The following is a 19,251-nucleotide window of genomic DNA, read 5'->3' as shown; positions in this document are numbered from 1 at the left end:
AATGGCAAAAAGAGTCAGGAAGCAGCACTTAACCTACATTATACAAGGTGCAAGTGAAGGTATATACTGCTCCATCTGGTAATGTAACCACCGCCTCATACCGATAACTATACATAAAGATGGCGGTCACGTCGCTGCCCTGCAGACTATATCATCGTAAGAGTACCCTTCTATTATAGCACAGCTCATTTCTGGTACATTGTGATATGTTAACATAGATTTATCGCATGTAATTTATTCCCGTTGCTAAGATACAGAATATTTGATGTTATTAAATGAAAATGTGTTAAAAGTCATTATATAGCCATGAATTGCGCAGGTGAAGCCCTCGGGGTGGGGGGGAGATGACTAGTGATTTATGAGACACGATCAGGTATTAGAGCAGTGAGTGATCTGGCGGAGACACTCGGCTGCCAGCAGAGCGCTGAACGCGGATCTACTTCACCGTAAGTGACACCTCGCGATGCCTGATAAACAATAGACGGCAGAGTCGTTTTTTTGAGGCGTAAATGCTCTCCAGGTCTGACAGAGCGCCTGCTGTTACCCAGGATAAACATGCAGCTGTATCAGAGATTTACTCCACTTCTTCATGCTAGAAACAGATGGTAACCCGGCCGTGGAACGCCGCTCCGCTCCCAGACAAATCCTATTAGGAAAATATTTCCACAATGTATCCCTGACTGCAGCTCCCAGGTTTATCTTCAATATTCATTTCTATATCGCCGAGACTTTTATCAAGAGTCAAATAGATTTCTATTATGGTGATGTAGAATGGCGGTATGTGAGGATTAGGGCTTGTCATTGTTTTTTTTTTTTTTTTTGCTTTTTATATGGTGTCGGATATTCCTCATAACAGAACAAAAAAAATACTGGAAGACAAGTGCTAAAGGGCTCCAAAATATATGCACCTTACTGGCCCCCCTACGCTTCTTTTTTGTGCCACCATTTGGACATTGCAGACGTGTACGGGTTCACAGGTATATGTTGTTTGTATATAGTCCATCCAACAGAAAAGAAATAATGAAGCACTCACCCAAGCTGTAAACTTCAAATTTTATACCGGATTCCTCGGTACAAACAGATACAGGTACAAAGGGAACAGTATGAAAACAGGTGAGGCGGGGGACGTTCAAGGGGGCAGCAACATGTTTCACGCTCTGCGGCGCTTTGTCTGGCCCGTCACATGTTTCACGCTCTGAGGCGCTTCTTCTGGCCTGTCACATGTTTCACGTTCTGCGGCGCTTTGTCGCACACAGGGGAGGCAACATGTTTCATGCTCTGCGGTGCTTCGTTGCTCAAGGGTGTGGCAACATGTTTCAAGTTCTGCGGCACTTCGTTTGGCCCGTTACATGTTTCACTCTCGGCGACGCTTCGTCTGGCCCGTGACGGGCCAGACGAAGCGTCACAGAGTGTGAAACATGTGAAGAGCCAGACAAAGCGCCGCAGAGCGTGAAAGGTGTTGCTGCCACCTTGAGTGTCCCCCGCCTCACCTGTTTTCACACTGTTCCCTGTGTACCTGTGTCTGTATGTACTGAGGATTCCGGAATAAAATTTGAAGTATACAGCAGCGATTCGGGGAGTGCTTCATCATTGCTTTTCTGTTTGATGGACTATATACATGTCTGCAATGTCCATATGGTAGGAAAGGGGAGGCACAAACAAAAAGCGTAGGGGTGGGGGGGCAGAAGATGTGAGACGGGGAGGCTTAAGAGGGTGGCAACATGTTTCATGCTCTGTGGCGCTTCGTCTGGCCCATCACATGTTTCACTCTCTGCGAAGCTTCGTCTGGCCCGTGACGGGCCAGACGAAGCTCCACAGAGTGTGAAACATGTGACGAGCAACACAAAGCGCCGCAGAACATGAAACATGTTGCTGCCACCTTGAGCGTTCCCTTGCCTCACCTGTTTTCACACTGTTCCCTGTGTACCTGTATCTGTATGTACCAAGGATTCCAGAATAAAATTTGAAGTATACAGCAGCGATTGGGTGAGTGCTTGATCATTGCTTTTCTGTTGAATGGTGGTCTCACTTCCATGTCCTTTCTGAATGGTATGTTGTTTGTATTATTATATTATTGTTTAGAATTGTAATGTTTTAGATTTTCAAATAAAAGATCTACAGGTTCACCATGTTAGCAAAAGTATAAGAAAACAATGGAAGTGGGGGGGATTTATCCCCTTAAGGACTCAGCCCATTTTGGCCTTAAGGACTCAGACAATTAAATTTTTACGTTTTCATTTTTTCCTCCTTGCCTTCTAAAAATCATAACTCTTTTATATTTTCATCCACAGACTAGTATGAGGGCTTGTTTTTTGCGCGACCAGTTTTCCTTTGTAATGACATCTCTCATTATATCATAAAATGTATGGCGCAACCAAAAAACACTATTTTTGTGGGGAAATTAAAACGAAAAACAAAATTTTGCTAATTTTGGAAGGTTTCGTTTTCACACCGTACAATTTATGGTAAAAATGACATGTGTTCTTTATTCTGAGGGTCAATACGATTAAAATGATACCCATTATTATATACTTTTCTATTATTGTTGCGCTTAAAAAAAATCACAAACTTTTTAACCAAATTAGTACGTTTATAATCCCTTCATTTTGATGACCTATAACTTTTTATTTTTCCGTATAAGAGGCGGTATGGGGGCTAATTTTTTGCGCCATGATCTGTAATTTTTTTTGATACCACATTTACATATAAAAAACTTTTAATACATTTTTTATAATTTTTTTTTTATAAAATGTATTAAAAAAGTAGGAATTTAGGACTTTTTTTTTTTTCGTTCCCACCGTTCACCGTACGGGATCATTAACATTTTATTTTAATAGTTCGGATATTTACGCACGCGGCGATACCAAATATGTCTATAAAAAAAAAATTTTACGCTTTTTGGGGGTAAAATAGGAAAAAATTGACGTTTTACTTTTTTATTGGGGGAGGGGATTTTTCACATTTTTTTAACTTTTACTTTTACATTTTTTTACATTTTTTTTACACTTGAATAGTCCCCATAGGGGACTATTCATAGCAATACCATGATTGCTAATACTGATCTGTTCTATGTATAGGACATAGAACAGATCAGTGTTTTCGGTCATCTTCTGCTCTGGTCTGCTCAATCACAGACCAGAGCAGGAGACGCCGGGAGCCGGACGGAGGAAGGAGAGGGGACCTCCGTGCGGCGTTCTGAATGATCGGATCCCCGCAGCGCTGCTGCGGGCGATCCGATCATTCATTCAAATCGCGCACTGCCGCAGATGCCGGGATCTGTATTGATCCCGGCACCTGAGGGGTTAATGGCGGACGCCCGCGAGATCGCGGGCGTCGGCCAATGCCGGCGGGTCCCTGGCTGCGATCAGCAGCCGGGATCAGCCGCGCATGACACGGGAATTGCTCCGATGCCCACGGTTATGCTTAGGACGTAAATGTACGTCCTGGTGCGTTAAGTACCACCGCACCAGGACGTACATTTACGTCCTGTGTCCTTAAGGGGTTATTATGAGCGCAGATTTTCTGCACAATGTAAAACCTGCCGCGAGTGTGCAAAATTCATGCACATCACTTCATAAATTTGTGCTATGATAGGAAGCCTCTAAATAGTGCAAAAAGTGGTGGGGTTCTTCCTGAGTGAGAAGATTCTGTGCTCCATTTAAAGGGGTTATCCGGCAAAAAACATATTTTCCCCTATCCAAAGGCTAGGGGATAAGATGTCTGATCGCGGGGTGCCCACCACTGGGACCCCCCACAATCTCCGTGCAGCATCCACATTCTATGCAGGGCTGCTGCTCCAGTCTCGGAAATCTTTGTATTTCCGGGGCTGGAGACGTGACACCACTCCACGCCCCCTCGTAATGTCACGCCACGCCCCCTCCATTAATGTCTATGGGAGGGTTTGTGGCGTGACATCACCTCTCCAGTCCCAGAAAATGCGGTCCCCCCACGATCAGACATCTGTATAGAGATAGGGATGTCTTTGGCCGAAATACCCCTTTAAAGGGATGCTCCGCTGCTCAGCATTTGGAACAAACTGTTCCGAACACTGGAGTCGGTGCAAGGAGCTTGTGATGTCATAGCCCCGCCCCATCATGATTTCATACCCCGCCACCTAAATGCAAGTCTATGGGAGGGGCCATGACGGCTGTTACACCCCCTCCCATAGACTTGAATTAAGAGGGTGGGACATGACATCATGAGGGGGCGGGGTTATGACATTTCGAGCTCCCAATGCCGGCTCCAGCGTTCGGAATAGTTTTAGCAGAGTACCCCTTTCAATACTTATTGCAGGATTCCCCCAAAGATTACAGCTATGGTTCCCAATGTGATCAGTTTATGGACTCTTGTAACAAAAAGAAACTGTCTATTGAGGACAATACCTTTACCTCGGATATTGTAATGAGTGGAGCCCCATAGACATACATTGGTAAAACAAGAATCACTCCGACCACGGACAATCCAGTAAAAGCCTGAGATTAATGTAGATTACAAGGCCTCTAAATCAGACAATCCACAACAAATATTCACACCACTGAGGACTAAGGGGGTTTATATTCATGCTTGCTCAGCGGCTGGGCGTCTTGGTGTGAATTACAAGTTCTGAGGCAATCAGTTGATTTCTCTTTGCTGCTCTTTCTCCCCTCTCACAGCATGAGCCTCACAGCAACATAATAGGTTACAGAGGCTGCAGCATCGACCCCCTCCTCCCCCGCCTAGTAGGGCTACAACTTTGTGCATACGATTCTGAACATTGAATTTACAACCCCAAGAAGAAAGTTTGTGGTATTCTGGAAATCAATGGATTGATTGATATGTAAAGAAAAAAAAGGAAATTAAAAAATATTTTAAAAATCTCGATTTATTTCGAGTAGAGTATATAAATGCCCTAGTCATGGTATTCTAACAACTACAGTGGATATTGTCTTACAGGCACGTGGAGTGGCCTGGAAGATTACGTTTGTAATGTGGCCTACATTGGCCAGGTTAAGATACAGTGGACTGGGCCCAGTAGACAGTAGAAGTAATTGTAACGTGGAGTCCCTAAAAGTAGAGTCCACATAATCGACTATCCCTGGACTGTGTTGGGAGGAGAATTGGAGGGATTGGATATTTATATGGCAGAAAACTATGTTGGGGTCCGAGCAGGGTCTGACAACAGGAAGAAGCTAAAAGATAAAAGGGGGATCTGATGGTGGGTGTGGGCCTGTGTGAAGTAACACTGAAGGAGGCTCCTGTGAAGAGAACAGGGACCTGAGACTTTTTCGAACAGATGAATATTTTAAATTGTATTACCAGAAAGGATTAAAGGGGTACTCCGCCCCAGAAATATTAACCCCTATACAAATAATAGGGGATAAGATGTCTGATCACGGAAGTCCCGCCGCTGGGACCCCTGCAATCTGCGTGCAGAACCCGGCATTCTAAACAGTATGTTTGGAATGCTGGGTCCCCACGGCGGAAGACGTGACATCACTCCGTGCCCCCTCATGACGTCACGCCATCCTCATGACGTCACGCATGGCGCAACGTCACGTCTCCCGCCGCGGGAATCCGGTGTTCTAAACTTACTGTTTAGAATGTCGGGTGCTGCACAGAGATGGCAGGGGGGGGGGGTCCTAGCAGCGGGACCCCTCGCAATCAGACATCTTATCCTCTATCCTTTAAATAGGGGATAAGGTGTCTAGGGACAGAGTACCACATTTAAGTACAGTTGTAGAACCACATAGCGTAACTGTAACTGCAAAGCTTTTGTGCCTCCATACCACTGTGTTCTCTTGTCTTCTTGTAAAGGCAGCCTAGCATGACGGACGAGACTTAACTCCCCGCGCTACATATCTATCTATACCCGCCATGGATTTTATCTCAGGACCTTTTTATCACTGTTGCTTTCCGGATGAGGACCTACGTGATCTCCTCCGGTATAACCACGCTTCTGTATAAACAACATGTCGGCCCCCGTCCAGGCTTCACTGAGGAAATTCAGGCAACAACTTGTGACACTTGGAATAAAAAATGTGCGTATATTTCAGTGCCGTAGATCCAGATCTCTCTTTTCTCGCGCTACATCCTCCCCATGATTGAATCTCTGCTCATCTTGACCCAGATAATGCGCTTTGAAAATGCGCCATCAATTACGAAATTGGTCAGATCGCTCCAACATTTCATCTCGCCATTTTCCTGCAGTAATGTCACCTGTGATTTGTATCATTGAGTTATCACCGACACAGTGTGATCTGACAAAGTCTCCCACATTTACTGCTACTTCACAGCAGATTGATGAGGAATAATACAGATGCTTCGTGATTTATGACCAACCCTTACCATATTATTTATTTTTTTTTAAGACTAAAAATCTAAAATTCTAGTTGATATATAAAGCAAAACAGTTGACTGCCTGGATATATGTGCAGATGGAGCAGAGCTGACTTATGATGAAGAAAGTGCAAAAAGAAAAAGGGACAAAACGGGAACGGAAAATAGGCGCTATTTAAGTGAATTTAGTGTAGGAAAGATAAATGCAGATAAATCCACTCACCTAAAAGTGTTGGGGCTGATTGCGCAATTCCTCTCTCTAGTGAAACCTCGTGACTGCCGGGAACCTGTAACCGGTTACCTATGTTGGTGATAGTCGTAGTGTACCTGTCACGATGCCGGCTGGCAGGTAGTGGATCCTCTGTGCCAGAGAGGGATTGGCGAGGACCGCGCTAGTGGACCGGTTCTAAGTCACTACTGGTTTTCACCAGAGCCCGCCGCAAAGCGGGATGGTCTTGCTGCGGCGGTAGTGACCAGGTCGTATCCACTAGCAACGGCTCAACCTCTCTGACTGCTGATGATAGGCGAGGTACAAGGGAGTAGACAGAAGCAAGGTCGGACGTAGCAGAAGGTCGGGGGCAGGCGGCAAGGTTCGTAGTCAGGATGGGTAGCAGAAGTTCTGGTACACAGGCTTTAGACACACAATACGCTTTCACTAGGCACAAGGGCAACAAGATCCGGCAAGGGAGTGCATGGGAGGAGGTTAGATATAGTCAGGGACCAGGTGGAAGCCAATTAAGCAAATTGGGCCAGGCACCAATCATTGGTGCACTGGCCCTTTAAGTCTCAGGGAGCTGGCGCGCGCGCGCCCTAGAGAGCGGAGCCGCGCGCGCCAGCACATGACAGCAGGGGACGGGAACGGGTAAGTGACCTGGGATGCGATTCGCGAGCGGGCGCGTCCCGCTGTGCGAATCGCGTCCCCAACGGCCATGACAGTGCAGCGCTCCCGGTCAGCGGGACTGACCGGGGAGCTGCAGGGAGAAAGACGCCGTGAGCGCTCCGGGGAGGAGCGGGGACCCGGAGCGCTAGGCGTAACAGTACCAATGGACGGTAAGGATCCTCTAGGGTTCCTCGAGAATATAGATGCAGTGGTGACGCCTGAGGGGGCTTGTCAAGAGATGAGACTTTACTGCAAGAATGGTTATCCACGTGGGTGATTTTATTTAAGGTTTAGAAGTATGACAACGTGTTTCACGAGGGCCGCCTTATGAAACAAGCTGTCATACTTTTAAACATTTAAGGACAAGTCCCATGCTGATAAGTACAGAAAAACGTATCCCCTATCAGCAGGATAAGTTTTAGATCACGGGGGTTCCGAGCGCTATTGCCCCTCACAATCGTCTGTATGGAGCCCCACAGAGTGGCGCGTCACGACCCCAGCCCGAAACGGGGGCTGCCACGTCCCCTCCATATACCTCTATGAGAGAGCTGAAGATAGCCAAACGGCTGTCCCATAGAGATACTGTATATGGAGGGGGCGTGGCGGCTTCTGCTTTGTGCGGAGGTCATGAAGCCCCACTCTGTGGAAAAGCTGGGCTCCATGCAGATGAGGCCACAGCGCTTGGACCCCCCGCGATCTAAAACATATCCCCTATCCTGGAGAAAGGTGATACATTTTTCTGTACTTATCGGCATGGGACTTGTCCTTTAAATAAAAGAAGACTTTTAATCATAATCACCATCTTGGACATTCGTTCTTGGCCTAAAGTAGTATCTTCTGACTTGTGATGAATACATTTGCTTGGCACAGTTCTTTTCAGGACATGTTTAGTGTTGATATGGGACACCTTCATCAGGTTCATCAGATGATCACCCAATCTATGACCAACAAACATATCATAACATGAAACAGTGATAGACTTAGCTCCAGTACCAGTGCTTGTCTGTTCAGATAGGGTTGTCTTCTCCTGGTTCGCTTGGACTCTCTTGTGATTCACTCTCTTGTGTTATTACAGCAAAAATTTTACTTGAGCCAAACCATGAAAAACATTTCCCGTAAATGGCCAGACACTACAGAAGACACTATGCGTTCAACCAGAGAATGTTCTTGGTTACTGCCAAATCCATTTACAGAACAACCTTTCGACTTCCAGATGGTGGCACATAATTCATCACTGCTGAGAAGGTTGTTGCTTTGATATCACTACAAGCAGAGCAGAACTGAACTGATCTCGTGGTGAGTCGGCATCTGATGCCTGGATGAAGGTCAGTGAGCTCTTCTGTATAACCCATTGTACTGTCTACTGTTTTTCTGGGGAGATTTTTTAGTTGTATGGGCTAACCTTTAGGGTACGTTGTCATACTTTCAGCCATGTAGTTACCATCCAACTGTACCTCTGGACTAGTTGTGATACCTAACCATCTTGTCTTTGAGCCATGCTGGGTAGCAGAGTCTAGAAACCCTTAAAGGGAAACTCTGGTACTGAACTTTAGTGTCTGATCACGGGGGGTCCGACCACTGCACAGAGTAACCACTGCTCTGGAGCGGTGGTCAACACGCCCCCTCCATGCATCTCTATGGGAGAGACGGAGAAACAGCGCTTGTGTATCTCCAGCTCTCTCATAGAGATGCATGGAGGGGGTGTGCCGACCAATGCTTCATGAACTTATCCTGCAGATAGGGAATAAGAATTTCAGTACCGGAATTCCCCTTTAAGTTTACCCTCTTATCCCATTCAGACATCAGCTCGGGGAAAGGGTAGATGTATTTGTATTGCTTAATTAGTCTAGATATGTGCATCCGGTTGGTGGCTATGGCCTAAGGTCCAGTTTCTCCATCAGTTTTTATCAATGGGTGAACACCCTCATGCATAAACAGAGCAAATCCTAAGGGAACCCCCTCTATTTGCCCTATCAGGACACTAAGACTCGGGTTGTTGTAGTGAAAGAGCCCCCTTTAAAGGGGTACTTCACCCCGGACATCTTATCCCCTATCCAAAGGGACCCCCACGATCTCCCTGCTGCACTAATCGTTCGTTTAGAGCGTCGGGGGCTGTGCCAGAGCTTCATGACATCACGGTCGCACCCCAACATGACGTCATGGTTACGCCTCCTCAATGCAAGTCTAAGCCATAGGCTTGCATTGAGGGGGTGTGACCATGACATCACGAGCCTCCGCCCCGCATTGCCAGTCATCCGGCACGGAGCAAAGTTTGCTTTGTGCGCCGGATAACTGGGGTGCCGCAGCCGAGATGGCTGTGGTCCCCAGCAGTGGAATCCCCGTGATCAGACATCTTATGCCCTATCCTTTGGGAAGGGGATAGGATGTCTAGGGGCGGAGTACCCCTTTAAGAAGCAATGATGGAGGAACTGGGCATATACCTTACATAGTAACTTCACTTTGCTATCGTGTTCCGGCACAATACATTTTAGATGTGGATGGTGGTTTCTGCCTATTTTTGTTTTAGGGTGTCTATAACCTCCGCAGGTAGGAAGGTGTTAGACACGGGAGATATCATGTCCGTAAATCTCCACGTCTTCAGCTGCTTCATGATCCTTGTTACTATACACAACCGTTCCCGGCTCTCGTTCTTGATACCAAGTGCAGCCAACACATTAATATCTTCTTTTCATTAGAAATCTTTCGGAGACCTTCTCTCTGTCATGTTGCCCTCTCGGTAAACTCTCCATTCTATAAAAATAATAGACTAATCACAGCCTAATAAATGCTCCGGCTTATACCGATCCCGTACCAGCTGTTGATGTGATGAATAAACCGCACAGATCGACGTTACTCTCCAACGAGACTCATTCATCTCCAGCCGTTTCGTGACACCTTTATTTTCCAGGTTCCCTTTGAACTGACATAATTGGATCGTGTCATTGAAATCCATAAGAAAGCTATTGTATTGTGGAAATATAGGAAGAAGAAGAAAGAAGAGCCGGCCGGGGGCTGAGGCGGCTTCACAGCCAGAAAATCTTCTCTATTTCTAATGCCCGGGATACATGAACTGATCAGCAGCAAAGGAAATTGTATGAATTAAATGGGTACTCCGACAGTGGGTAAACAAATACAAATGATGCGGAGGCATATAGCATTGCTTACCTGCCTGCCCCAGTACTGGAACCACCAAATGTCAATTTGATTTGTGTGTCTGTGGGTCATTTCCTATATCAGATAATCTCTGTGCTTCCTGGTTGAGCAGTTGCTCAGTACTACAATTCCCAGAATGAATTGCTTTCTCTCATCTCTTCATCACAGTCCTCCCATCCTGCCTATTCCTCTTCACAGTACTCCTGTCAGTTTCCTTTTCAGGAGAGAGGGAGGACATGGGGAGCTGCTGAGACAACACCACACTGACTATGAAAGGACTACACAACTTCATGTCGGAATAGAGGAAGGATCCAGGAGCTGCTGAGACAACATCACACTGACAGTAAAATGACTACTCAACTTCCTGTCAGGAGAGAGGGAGGAGCTGCGGAGACAACACTCCACTGACTATGAAAGGACTACACAAATTCATATCAGGAGAAAGCAAGGATTCAGGAGCTGCTGAGACAACACCACATTGACCATGAAAAGGCTACACAACTTCCTGTCAGGAGAGAGGGAGAATCTAGGGAAGTGCTGAGAAAACAACCCACAAACAATAAGAGGATTACATACATTTCTGTCAGGAGAGAGGGAGGATCTAGGGAAGTGCTGAAACAACACCACACTGACAATGAGAGGACTACACAACTTCCTGTCAGGTAATGGAGGAGCCAGAGAGCTACTAAGACCACACCATTGTCACGACTCGGCTGGCTGGAGGTGGATCCTCTGTGCCAGAGAGGGATTGGCGTGGACCGTGCTGGTGGACCGGTTCTAAGTTGCTACTGGTATTCACCAGAGCCCGCCGCAAAGCGGGATGGTCTTGCAGCGGCGGTAGTGACCAGGTCGTATCCACCAGCAACGGCTCAACCTCTCTGACTGCTGAGATAAGCGCGGTACAAGGGAGTAGACAAGAGCGAGGTCGGACGTAGAAGAAGGTCAGGGCAGGCAGCAAGGATCGTAGTCAGGGGCAACGGCAGGAGGTCTGGAACACAGGCTAGGAACACACAAGGAAACGCTTTCACTGGCACAATGGCAACAAGATCCGGTGAGGGAGTGCAGGGGAAGTGAGGTATAAGTAGGGAGTGCACAGGTGAGAATACTGATTAGGCCTGTTGCGCCAATCAGTGGCGCAGCGGCCCTTTAAATGGCAGAGACCCGGCGCGCGCGCGCCCTAAGGAGCGGGGCCGCGCGCGCCGGGACAACACAGACGGGGAACGGGTCAGGTACGGGAGCCGAGATGCGCATCGCGAGCGGGCGCGTCCCGCATCGCGAATCGCATCCCGGCTGGGAGTAATATCGCAGCGCACCCGGTCAGCAGGTCTGACCGGGGCGCTGCGAATGAGAGAACGCTGCGAGCGCTCCGGGGAGGAGCGGGGACCCGGAGCGCTCGGCGTAACAACCATACTATATTAGTAAGTTATATGTCTTAGAGTGATTGTTTTTGACTAAAGATGATTAAAGATTGGCTGGTGTGATGCCAGGGTTGGGGGGGTTGAGAATTTTTCAATGAAAAGATGATATCAAAATTTCTTTAAAGTGGTACTCTGGTGGAAAACAAATGTTTTCAAATCAACTGGTGCCAGAAAGTTATACAGATTTATAGATTACTTCTATATAAAATATTAACCCTTCCAGTACTTATCAGCTGCTGTATGCTCCGCAGGAAGTTGTGTAGTTCTTTCCAGTCAGACCACAGTGCTCTCTGCTGCCACCTCTGTCCATGTCAGGAACTGTCCAGAGAAGAAGCACATCCCCATAGCAAACCTCTCCTGCTCTGGACAGTTCCTGACATGGACAGAGGTGGCAGTAGAGAGCAGTGTGGTCAGACTGGAAAGAACTACACAACTTCCTCTTGAGCATACAGCAGCTGATAAGTACTGAAAGGGTTAATAGTTTTTTAATAGAAGTAATTTACATATCTGTATAACTCTCTGGCACCAGTTGATTTAAGGTGTGACTGACATATCATAGTAGATGTTTCTGTTAGTTGTTGCACTGGGTTACAAACATATTTTTTGGGTCAGCACATTTGTAAGATCATTGTGCATCTAAAGGTGTCAGGTAGAGTGCCACAAATTTCTTTATGCTTGTAGGATGTTGGACGACAGATGTATCAGCCTATGTAAATAGATTTCTAGGGAAGAATAGGAATATGAAGAATAGAATATCATATGAGAACCAAGTAGGAGACAGGAACCTGGCACTGGCACCACTACTGTGATGTGTTTACTGAAGACAACGTTCCTATTTTCGATTTAGGAATCATGTGAACCGACCAAGCAGTGCTCACGTGCAGAAATAAAGTCAGTAATCACTAGTAGCATGAAGAGCACTCACCCGGGTGAAATCACTTCTTGCTTAGTTTATTGGGTTTGTGGTGGCATACATGCGAGCAAGACAGATGGCAAAGCGGGGGGGGGGGGGGGGGAGAACAGAGGAAAAGGTTATGGACTGTTTAGCGCATCTGCACTTCATCAGGCCATAGGCAGAGTAGAAGGCGATGGACCGTTTTGATGGACCGTTTTGGGCATCTGCACTTCATCAGGCCATAGGCAGAGGAGAAGGCGATGGACCGTTTTGGGCATCAGCAATTTGTCAGGCCATAGGCCATATGGCCTGACGCGCTAAACGGCCCGTCGCCTTCTCCTCTGCCTATGGCCTGACGAAGTGCAGATGCGCTAAACGGTCCGTTGCCTTTTTCTCTGCCCCCCCCCCCCCCCCCCCCGCTTTGCCATCTGTCTTGCTCGCCTGTATGCCACTACGAACTCAATAAACTAAGCAAGAAGTGATTTCACCCGGGTGAGTGCTCCGTTTGTACTTTTCTTGTTGCTGTAGTCAATATCATATGACCCAACACTTAGCTTTAGAGTGCCCCTGCATTAGCCTATCCCTTCATGACTGTGAGTTTTATTTGGGGCAGGAGGGTTTTGTATTTCCCCTCAATGCCCATTCTATCATTCTTGGGTATATTCCTAGGCCTCTTGTTTTCTAACAATCTAGGTTCCTCTGCTGGGGAACCTCTGTATAGGAGCATTCAGTGTCAAATGGGTTGGGACCAACTTTCTTAGACTAGGTTCCCATTTCTGTTGTGCTCCATCCTGTTCGGCCCCCAAAGTGGTCGGAGCACAAGTAACACCATCGGATCCCATTGACTTAAATGGAGTCCATTGTGGATCCGATAGTTTACCATGTGTGGTGAGCCACGGAGGTGCAATGTGAGGTGTAGGAGGAGATGTAGGGGTAGATGTTGTTAACCTCTTAGTGTTCGTGATGCCAGGGCGTGGTTTGCCTATGTAACCACCCGAAGGTAAATAATAGTTCAAAACCAGGTTAAGGTTAACGGTAGCTTTACTGAAGTTGAACAAGTATAAGTATTTACAGGGCAATAAGTTTCCCAGAGATGTGACCAGTAACACCAGGAACCGTGCAGCTTGCTGGGACTTGCAGTGACTTGAGAGACTCTAGCACAGCCTCGCTGACTATAATAGACTTAACTTGACTGAAGATAGTGACAGCAGACAAAGATGACTTGACTTACTGACTTGTGGCTGCAATTTAGCTTGAGGCCTCCAGATGTTCTGGACACTGACCCTGAGACGTCTGGACTGGACTGAACCTCAGCAGAAAGTGAAAAACAGAAGAGAGTTTGCAGCTCCTCCCCCTCTTATAAAGGGGGGCTGAGCAAGGAGCCCATAGGCTAGCTGCGGGTCACCTGGTCCCCTGGTGCTCTCTGGGTAAAAAAAACATATGACTTAAACATGTGACAACCCTTATCATGTGATTAACAATTATGTGACCATATTAAAGGTCCTTTACTCTTAATATATAACTTATACACATTATGGGGGAACACTGCAGGTGAGCCCTGAAGATGTACCCAATAAACCCAATAAACTACCGGGTAGACATGTGCAATTCGTTTCGTAATGAACACGGAACAAAATGAATTTTCCCGTTTTCGGATGTTTGTTACGAAAAGAATGCACGAAAAAAAAAAATCACAAAATCCCGAAAAAGCATGTGAATACGAATATACAGTTAACAAATGCATTCGCTAACTAACGCATAACAAATATGCATGTTAACGAACAACGAATGCATTCGTTATCAGTATACCGAATGTCGGGGCCATGCATCAACTGCTATCCGGCAGCGCATAATGCTTAAGCTGCTGCCGGATAGCAGTTGAAGCAGCCCGGGCAGGTGCACTCACCTTTCCGCGCTGCTCCGGGCCTTCCTCCGGTGGGTCCTGGGCTGGTCCGGGGCCTTCATATGGGTCTCCCTCTGACGTCGTTATTACACCGTCGCGCACGCTGTCCTGTCATCCAATAGGAACTGCGTGCGCAGCGACGTGATGACGTCGTTACGGAGGCCCAGTAAGGCCTTACGGCAGACAACGGAGGTCCGGAGAAGACCAGGAGAGCCCAGCAGAGCCCAGCGGAGTACCGAAGAGGACTAGGAGAGCCCAGCAGAGGCCCGGGGACACTATCGGGAGCAGCAGGGACAGGTGAGTAGGACTTCACTTTTTTACATTGCACGAATCCCTCAACATATGAATTACCATTGTATGTTGAGGGATCACTAGATATGTGCAGAACCAAAAATCTGAATTAACGAATGCATCCGGTTTTTTAAACAAATGCATCCGAAAACGAAAAAAAATTTTTGCAGATGCATCCGAAAACCGAATATGACGAATGCACAGCATTCCGAATATTCACAGAACCGAAAATTTTTAAAGAACGAAAACGAACAAAACAAAACAAAAGAAATTTTTGGTTCTGCACATGTCTACTACCGGGTCAGTCTCGGTGGCTAAAACTTTTTTTTTTTAAATCAACTGGTGCCAGGAAGTTAAACAGATTTGTAAATTGCTTCTATTAAAAAATCTTAATCCTTCCAGTACTTATTAGCGGCTGTATATTACAGAGAAAATGCATCTCTTTTTGGATTTCTCTTCTGTCACGACCACAGTCCTCTCTGCTGACCTCTGCTGTCCATTTTAAGAACTGTCCAGAGCTGGAGAAAATCCCCATAGCAAACCTATGCTGCCCTGGACAGTTCCTAAAATGAACAGCAGAGGTCAGCAGAGAGCACTGTGGTCGTGACAGAAAAGAAATCCAAAAAGAGATGCATTTCCTCTGTAGTATACAGTCGCTAATAAGTACTGGAAGGATTAAGATTTTTTAATAGAAGTAATTTACAAATCTGTTTAACTTTCTGGCACCAGTTGATTTTAAAAAAGTTTTCCACCGGAGTACCCCTTTAAGGTGTCCTTAAGGTGTTAATATTAGATTGGGGGTTTGTTGTTCTAGTTTTCAATTATGGTCAAAAGATATTTTAGTTTTCTGAAATGTTATTTTTTTCCCCCAGAAAAATAAATTCTGCTATAAGAGACGTTCTGACTTTTTGACCGAGTTATAATGACAAATACAAGCCTGGAATCCAAAGCAGCCGTACAACACTACAAAACATTGACTTTAAAGAAGAGGCACTTGGAGAGAATGTTCCAGCTCAAAAAGCAACACAACTCAAACAAAGAGATGACTCGAATATGCAAGAGCCGATTCTATAGAGACGTTGTAGCCATTGATTCCGCACAGTTTATGTAAAACTTGACGAAGTTTCACACCAAAATGCCGTTTCACAGTAACTAGGGCAACAGTGTCATTCTTATTATTTCCATTTTTGTTCCTTTTTGTGGTGTTGTTATTGTGATTGGAACAGAAAGAGGATCTGCTAAACATTCTAAAAAATAAAAAATAAACTATACTTACCTAGATGGATCCCCCACTTGTCCCCTGCAGCTCCTCTTTGCCTCCATCCGGTCCTCTAATCTTCTCTCTTCTTGAGCACTGGGTGCAGGACCTAATGGCTCAGCCAATCACCGGCTCGGTGATGTCCTGTTTTGGCCAGTGATTGGCTGAGCCTGCAGGTCCTGCACACAGTGCTCATCTCGGAAGCAGGAAGTAGAAAGATTATTGGTGGACTGGATGGAGGTGAACAGGAGCTGCAGGAGATCGGGGCTAGATAAGAATAGGAGTGTTTTTACTATTTTCTCCCAACTTTATATGATCTTTTTTTAAATGTCTAGTATACCCTTTTACATACTCTGGTCACATTTGTCATGGTCTGTGCTCCGGCCAGACACTCTGGCCGTGAGCACTCCCTTCCCGCACCTGCCGGCGGGGCTGGCATTCGCATAGCGTATAGCGGGACCCAGCCCGTTACTCACCTCCACCCTCCTCCGTCCCTTCTGTCTTCTCGCAGCACTGGCGTGCGTGCCCCCGTCTCTTAGCACGGGCCAACGCTCTAAAATGTAAAGGGCCAGTGCTTCCTTAGTTAGTACATGCTATCTATCTATCCCCTCCTTTTTTTTGTTTGAACATGTGTCTGCACTCTTCCCCACCCCCTCAGCCCAACCCTATATAAGTAGTAGTTAGCTACACAAGGGCCATTTCTTTCCTAGCAGCCTCCCAGTCTGGCTGGGAGAGCATGGTAAGTGAGCTATTACACCTTGTTCACACTGGTGTGGTGCTGTCCGGCGTCCGTTGCTGCCGTGGCGCCGTGTCTGCGGGGGGGGGGGGTGCGATCCATAGACTGGTTTGAGTGGCATTGGGGCCGCTCTGTCAGTGGGTCGTTCCCACAGTGGGCACTGGTGTCGCGGCGGTGGTGGTCGCCGCCCGGTGCCACGCCATTTTTTCCTAGGGACATTAGGGACCCACTCTAAATAGGTGGCCTTGACGTGGCGGGTGGGCTTGTACTTTTTGATCAAAAAAAGTTTTTGATATTATTCTGAGAAGCAATCAGATCATTATACAAGATTGTAGATGTGCAACCATGCCTGTTTCTTCTAACCAAATTCAAAATTAGTTAGTACATGCACCTGCACTGTTTTTTTTTTATAAATACCTGCACCTCCCATCACTCCCTGCCAGATCTTTCTTTGTCTTAGTGCCTGAGAGTAAGCTTATCTGTGTCTTGCCTTGCTGTGTTCCTGACCCCTTGTTCCTTGACCTGACCAAGCTCCTTTGCCGCCTGCCTATAGACCTCCTGCTTCGTTCCTAACTCCGCACCTGTGCCACCTGCCTTACCTACTGCTATCCAGACCACAAGTTGCCTTATCCCTCCTGTGCCTCGCATTACCTCAGCTGCCTGTGTGGTCGAGTCGTGCCAGGAGTAGCGACCTGGGTGCGGCCTTCCGCAGCAAGACCATCCCGCTTTGCGGCGGGCTCTGGTGAAAGCCAGTGTCACCTTAGGCTCCGCTACTTGGCATGGCCCGTGTCGTCTTCCACACAGGTCCAGCTGATCCACATCCACCGTGAGTGTCCTGCCAACTGCCGTGAGACCTTACAATACCTTTTTAGAAGTTCTAGTTATTGCTTACCTTTAAAGGGGTACTCTGGCCCTAGACATCTTATCACCTATGTAAAGGATAGGGGATAAGATGTCTGATCACTGGGGTCCTGCTGCTGGGGACGCCTGCGATCTCTACTGCAGCACCCCAGACATCCGGTGCACGAAGTGAACTTCGTTCCGTGTCGGATGACTAGTGATGCAGGGCAGAGGCTAGTGACATCACGGCCATGCCCCCACAATGCAAGTCACGCCCCCTCCCATAGAATTGCAGCGAGGGGGCGTGGCCATGACATCATGAGCTGGGCACGCCCATGACGTCACAAGCCTCCGGCGCTGAACCCAATGCTCCAAAGGAACGCCGGATGCTGCAGGGAGATCACGGGACCCCCACGATCAGACATCTTATCTCCTATACTTTGGATAGGGGATGAGATGTCTAGGGGCGGAGTACCCCTTTAAGGCATTGGTCATATTACCAGTTTTATAGAATTCTACCCAATGTCAGGCTCATGTGCTGTCTATGGGACTAGTCTCATTTGGCTCTTTGTGAAGATGATACATGGTGATCCTGGAATAATTAAGATTTTGTGTATGATCTTTCTTACGTCCCTGGGGTTGGACAAATAGCATAGGAGATATGATGTCTTGGGAAGGGATACTCCACCCCTAGACATCTTGTCCCCGATTCTTTGGCGTTCATTTAGAGCATCGGGTGCAGCGCCGGAGGCTTGTGACGTCACGGTCGCGCCCTGCTCGTGACGTCATGGCCACGCCCCCTCAATGAAAGTCTATTGATCTAGTGATCAGACATCTTATCCCCTATCCTTTGAAAAGGGGATAGGATGTCTAGGGGTGGAGTACCCCTTTAACCCCTTAAGGAACTAGGGCGTACGGATACCCCCTGGCTCCCTGGTACTTAAGGACCCAGTGCGTACCTGTACGCCCGTGGGAATTCCGGTCCCCACCGCCCCCCCCCCCCCCCATAGACTTGCATTGAGGGGGCATGGCCGTAACATCACGAGCCTCCGCCCTGCATCGCCAGTCATCCATCATGGAGCGAAGTTCGCTCAGTGCACCGGATGTCTTGGGTGCCAGCCGAGATCGTACGGGTCCCCAGTGGCAGGACTCCCGCAATCAGACATCTGATCCCCTATCCTTTAAATATGGGATAAGATGTCTATGGGCGGAGTACTCCTTTAAGAGGGGCAGGAGCAGATTGAAGTGATTACAAGCTTTGTACAGCACTGCTGTATATGTTGGCGCTATATGAAAAAACAAAGGAATTGTTTAAAACAGAGGACCACTTTATCAAAACCCACAGATACTGAGCAGTCGTCTTTCCGGATATTTCTCTGAGCGGAAATGTTCTCTGGACTCCTACGGCCCCTGAAGACTTATATGAACCTAAACTCCCAGGTGGCAAATTTAGTGTTGAGCACGAATATTCATAATGCGAATATTTATCGTGAATATCGGCACTTCGCAATTTCGCGAATATTTAGAATATAGTGCTATATATTCGGAATGACGAATATTCG

General features: G+C 47.1%; 1 long non-coding RNA gene across 1 annotated transcript; it reads left to right on the top strand.

Annotated features, from left to right (window-relative positions):
* Positions 1-351: 351 nt before the first annotated feature.
* LOC130360899 (uncharacterized) lies at positions 352-10,671 on the top strand. Its single transcript, XR_008890862.1, has 3 exons — positions 352-446; positions 8,271-8,520; positions 10,571-10,671. It is a non-coding gene; the product is annotated as an uncharacterized LOC130360899 (long non-coding RNA).
* Positions 10,672-19,251: the final 8,580 nt, after the last annotated feature.

Source organism: Hyla sarda, chromosome 3 (genome assembly GCF_029499605.1).
Source record: "Hyla sarda isolate aHylSar1 chromosome 3, aHylSar1.hap1, whole genome shotgun sequence".
Taxonomy (NCBI): Eukaryota; Metazoa; Chordata; class Amphibia; order Anura; family Hylidae; genus Hyla; species Hyla sarda.
Note: the sequence above shows the minus strand (reverse complement) of the source record. Positions and strands in the feature narration are given on the sequence as shown.